The sequence below is a fragment of the Pongo abelii genome, chromosome 8, assembly GCF_028885655.2.
Source record: "Pongo abelii isolate AG06213 chromosome 8, NHGRI_mPonAbe1-v2.0_pri, whole genome shotgun sequence".
NCBI classification, from domain to species: Eukaryota; Metazoa; Chordata; class Mammalia; order Primates; family Hominidae; genus Pongo; species Pongo abelii.
In genome coordinates, this window is record NC_071993.2 from 53,000,487 (window position 1) to 53,006,486 (window position 6,000).

General features: G+C 33.5%; 1 long non-coding RNA gene across 1 annotated transcript in view; it reads left to right on the plus strand.

Annotated features, from left to right (window-relative positions):
* LOC134761990 (uncharacterized) overlaps nucleotides 1-5,077 on the plus strand; it is a 115,083-nt gene extending 110,006 nt beyond the window's left edge. The window contains exon 5 of the long non-coding RNA XR_010141409.1: nucleotides 4,650-5,077. This is a non-coding gene — a long non-coding RNA (uncharacterized LOC134761990). The remainder of the gene's footprint in view (nucleotides 1-4,649) is intronic.
* Nucleotides 5,078-6,000: the final 923 nt, after the last annotated feature.

A 6,000-nucleotide genomic window follows, 5' to 3' on the forward strand; every position in this document is an offset into this window, starting at 1 on the left:
GAGTGCCCGAGGCTGGCAGCTGCGGTTGGATTTCTCGCGATGTCTACTGTTACCTCCATGTCTGCCCCTTTCTTCCTAGGGAAGATCATCGATGCCATCTTTACCAACGTGCATTTTGGCGATCCGCCTTGCCCAGAGGCGCCCATATTTCAGGATTTCAGCCTTTCCATTCCGTCAGGATCTATCATGGCGCTGGTTGGCCCAAGTGGTTCTGGCAAATCAACAGTGCTTTCGCTCCTGCTGAGGTTGTACAACCCTGCTTCTGGAACTATCAGTCTTGATGGAACTATCAGTCTTGATGGCCATGACATCGGTCAGCTAAACCCAGTGTGGCTGAGATCCAAGATTGGGACAGTGAGTCAGGAACCCATCTGGTAAACAACATGAGAGACTTTAATGCAAAACAGTGTTGCAGAAAAAAAAACCTCAGAGACTGTATGAAATATGTAAATCATATATCGTTATTTGAAAAATACCTATTTTTTTCCAAAGTGTGTAAAATATTGCTTTGAAATGTACCTGCTCTCAAGATCTTTTTATTCAGAGTTTTAATAATTGTAACTTTTTAAATGTCTATAGCACTGAAGTTATTTTCAGGTTTTGTGTTTTCTTTTATTGTGGAATATTTTAATTAATATAGCATGGCACCTCATTTTCTTTTGCCTGCTGTTAAAGATGGAAGCTATTGTCAAATGACAGCTTAAAAAAGGGAAGTATAAATAAAAAGCCTGATTATTTTAGGCCAGTTTGCCAATCACTGTGTAATTCTTCTGGTAGTATTCTACCTACTTTAAGTCTAATTTTACTAGATAGAGTAATGGAAAATGAAAATTTAACCCTTTATTCCAATAATCTCATGAAGCAAACCTAACTATTTAACATCAGCTGGAAAGAAGAGAACATTTATATTGCCCGTCTCCTGTGTCTTCAAAGGAATGAGAGTTGAAGAATGTGTGTTCCTATGGGAACTATGTTTGAATATGTGCAGTTTTCAACATTTTGGCACATGAAAGCCTGACAAGTTTTTAAAACGGCAGAAGCTTATTTTTTGAACAGGAAAACCTATTTTTTAAATTCACATGTTTGCATGAGTACTTCTGGGAAGCAAGGGATGAACTGCTAGGTATTATTAAGAATGAATGATTTTTGCATATAAGTTGTTTGAAGGCATGTATTTTGAAAAAATATCTGTTACAAATTTATAATTTCAAGACAAATTGAATCTTATGATACTTTTGGAATTTCATTAATAAGGCTAAAATCTGAGGAATATAACTAATTTTCAGCCTTAAGACATTTAAGTTTGGAAGTCCTTGCTATTCAACAGAATAACAAGAAACCTTCAGAATGTATCACTCTCCTGAAAAGATATTAATAAGCCCTTTTATTTATGGTTACAGTTTTATTTATAGTCTTAAAATTCCTAAAGCCATGCTGACAACCATTGAATTTGCCATATTTTGTATTCAGTGCTGTTAATGTGCTGTTGCCTCAGGAAAAACTGCTTTTTCTCCATTGATGAGGCTGGACCCTAAGAAATAATTAAGTCAATGTAAATCAAATGGAAGTTTTGCCATGAACTAAGCATTTATTAGTTCCCTGATTAGACTGGAAGAAGAAACTGCTATTTCATGACAAGCATGGAATATTATATTTTATTCTTCATAATTAATGAATAAAATTGATATGAATGAATGAATGTAGTATTTTTTGAATTAGTAAATAATACATCTGTGACAATCATTTTAACAAGCTCTACTTGTGTTCTTTATAAAGTGTGATTTTCAGAAAGCAAACAAAACACAATTACAAGGTTGAATCTGAGGAAAATAATCCTTGTGCCATAGAAGTATTTACAAAATTGCATTTCATTGTTATATTTTCTGATACATGATGTTCAATTATATTTTTAGGTAATATTTTATATCATAGATTAAAATTTATAGTGACCTTAAAAAAAGATGTATCATCAGGTTATTTATTTGAGGTTTTACACTTTTTTGATCTTGGAAATTATAGGTATAAATTTCCCTCTTACTACTGCTTTTTGCTGTACCCATAGGTTTTGGTATGTTGTGTTGCCATTTTCATTTGCTTCAGTAAATTTTTCAATTTCTCCTTAATTTCTTTGTTGAAATTGTAAGGATCATTAGAGGCTACTATGAGCAACCATAGACCAATAAATTAGAAAATCCAGAATATATGGATAGATATAGATACAGAAAAATTCACATTATGAATTTGTTCTTAAATAAGCTTTGGTAATTTGTCTCTTTAAAGAACTTTAAGCTGCCAAATTCGTGAGTATGGAATTGTTCATAACAGTTATTATCATTTAAATATAGAGGTTCCGTAATGATATTTCTTCCTTTATCAGTCCTTTTTTCTTAGTCTTACTAGTATGTAACAACTTTATTGATCTTTTCAAAGGAACTTTTCACTTTATGAATTTACTATTTACTTTCAATTTCATTTATTTCTTTCATTACCTCTTTTATTTTTTTAAATTATGTTTTAATTTGTTTCTTATTTTTTCATTGACTTTTAAACCTATGTATTTTTCCAATACAAGAATTTAAAGTAATAAATTACCCTCTCAATTTAACTCTACACCACGAATATATAGCTGTTATCATAATTTTGTTTTATTTTTTTAATTGGCACATAATAATTGTGCATATTTATGGGTACATAGTGATGTTTCAATACACATAGTGTATATATTTAATTACCCTGATGAGGTGATGGTAATTAGCATATCCATCATTGCAAACATTTATCATTTCTTTGTTTTGGGAACGTTCAATATCCTTTGCTAACTATTCGAAACTATATATTATTGTTAACTATTGTCATATACCATAGTGGTATAGAGCATTAGAACTTATTCCTCCTATCTAGCTTTAATTTTGAATCTTTTAACAAATCTCTTCTATCCCTCCCTTCCTCTTATGCTTTCCAGCCTCTAGCATCCTCTGTTTTAACTTCTATAAGATCAAAATATTTTAGCTTCCACTTATGAGTGAGAAGCTGTAATGTTTAACTTTCTTTTCTTGGCTCATTTAATTCACATAATACCCTCCATTTCTATGCATGTTGCTGTGAAAGACAGGATTTCCTTCTCTTTTTATGGCCAAATAGTACTTCATTGTGTATATATTCCTTTTTCTCTCTCCTCCCCTCCTCTCCCCTCCCCTCCCCTCCCCTCCCCTTCCTTTCCCTTCTTGAGATGGAGTCTTGCTCTGGAGTGCAATGGTGTGATCTTGGCTCGCTGTAACCTCTGCCTCCCGGATTCAAGTGATTCTTCCACCTCAGTCTTCCAAGTAGCTGGGGACGTGCTACCATGCCCAGCTAATTTTTATATTTGTAGTAGACATGGGGTTTCACCATGTTAGCCAGGCTAGTCTTGAACTCCTGACCTCCAGTGGTCTGCCCATCTCGGTCTTCCAAAGTGCTGGGATTGCAGGCGTGAGCCACCGTGCCTGGCCTATATACCACATTTTCTTTAACCATTCATCTATTGTTGGACCCTTAGGTTGATTCCATATCTTGGCTATTGTGAATAGTGCTGCAATAAACATCTGGGTGCAGATGTTTATTCAACATACTGTTTTCCTTGATTATTTTATATTTTTTCTACATTATCTTTTGATTTCTTTTATGAACTATGAGTTAAATAGTGTTTCATGTTATCTACAACTATTTGGGGGTTTCCTAGGAATCTCTTATGTCATCGATTTCAAATTAAATTCTATTGTGATCAGAGAATATATTCTATAAAATCTAAAACTTAAATTCATTTAAACTTACTCTTTGATTCAGCATTTGGCCTATGTTGGTGATGCTTTCAATACACAAGAAAACAATGTATATTCAGCATTTGAAGTGTAGTTTTTATAAATGTCAGTAAGATCATAATGAAGTTGAAATGTTCTATAGCCATATGAGTGGTTTGTCTTACTGTTCTATCAGTGATGAACAGAGGGATGTTAAAATCTTTCATTATTATTGTAATTTATCCATTTCTCCTTTCAGTTCTGCTTACTTTCCTTCATGAATTACGAGGCTTTGTTATTAAGTGGGTGTCCCTTTTGGAATATTATTGCCCTCTGATGAATTGTTTATTTCATAATTATGAAATGCCCCCATTTTCTCTTATAATGCACCCTCTTTTCCAGTCTACATTGCGTTTTGCTAATATAGCCACACAAGCTTCCTAATACTTGCTGTGTATATGGTTTATCTTTTCCTATAGGTTTACTTTTCACCTATCTGTGTCTTTATGTTTAATATATGTTTCTGGTAGACAACGTTAGTTGGGTCTTGTTCTTTTGTCTAATGTGACAATCTCTACATTGTAATTGGATAATTTAGTTTATAAATATGTTAAATGAAACATGTTGCCACTTTTAAAAATTGTCAAATCTGTTTCTTGTTTCTCTTATTTTTGTTTAATTGTATTTTTAGTATTCATTTTAAATTGCATAGATGAGTTAGTTGCATTACTTTTGTATTGAGTTATTTGTATTACAATAATCATCAATTTATACTTAAGTAATCTAAATTTTACTTAGAGGTAATTTTTTACAACTTCCTATGTAATGTAAAAAACTGATGACATCCTTTTTCTATTTTTACATTCTCTCCAGTGATTGATAGTGTTGCCTACTTTGTCAAATCAAAACAAGGCAACATTTTCCTAAAAAGTGATCTGTGCTCCACCCATCCTATTCATTTGCACGGAGGACTTTTAGGGCAGAAAACTATTCTGCATGATACTATACTGGTATATGAATTTGCCCAAACTCATAGAATGTATGACAGCAAGCGTGGACCCTAATATAAACTGTGGACCCTAATATAAACTATGGACCTTGGTGATAAGGATGTGCCAATGCAGGTTCATCAGCGGTAAGTAATGTGCCACTCCAGAGGAGAATGACAGCAAGGGGTCAGGCTGTGCCTGTGTGGACACAATGATGTACGAGAAATCTTTGTATCTTTCTTTCAATTTTGCTGTGAACTTACAACTGCCCTAAAAATAAAGTCTATTAAAAAACCCAAAACAACAGCAACAACAAAAACTGATGACGGTAACATTTCCTTTATTCCCCTTCTGTCTTTTGTGATTTTTTTTTTTAGTATAAGTTTTTCTGTGCACATCATAAACCCCACAATAAAATGATACCTTTTTAAATTCAAATAGTCAGTTTCCCTTCAACAAAATCGACAGATTAAAAAAAATTATTTCCTGTCACTCATATACTTATCATTCCTATGCTTTTCATTTCCTCTAATCTGGAGTTTAGATTCAATGTTATTTCCCCTCAGGCCAAAAAACTTCTGTTAGCATGTTTTGTAGTACAGATTTGCTGGTGACAAATTGGCCCATTTAATTTTTCCAAAAATGTCTTAATTTTACCTTCAACTTTGAAAGATATTTTAACAATATATAGAAACGAACCTGATGCTCTGTCATCTCCAAATACTTTAGTAGAGTGATTCTCAACCAGGGGGAGTTTTGCCCTCCAGGAAACATCTGATAATATCTCAAGATATTTTTAGTTGTTAGCCTAGGGAAAGGTGTGAGGAGGATGCTACTGTTATTTAGTTATTAAAGGCAAAGCAAGTCACTAAACATCCTACAATTCACAGGAAATGCCCCCAACAAAGAATTATGTGGCCCAAATGTCAAAAGCGATAGTGCCAAAGTTGAAAAACCTTGCTTTCATATATATTTTCTACAAACACAATTGTGTCTATATATGTATATACATATATATAATTCTATATATTACAAATCTATTACAGTAATAAATGTGCCGTCCCCCCCAACACACGCAATACATGCACAGTACAACGTACAAAACCAGAAAATTAATATTAATATATTGCTACATCTAATTCTCAAGTCCGCATTAAAATTTCACCAATAGTCAGCCGGGCACGGTGGCTCACGCCTGTAATCCCAGCACTTTGGGAGGCTGAGGCGGATGGATC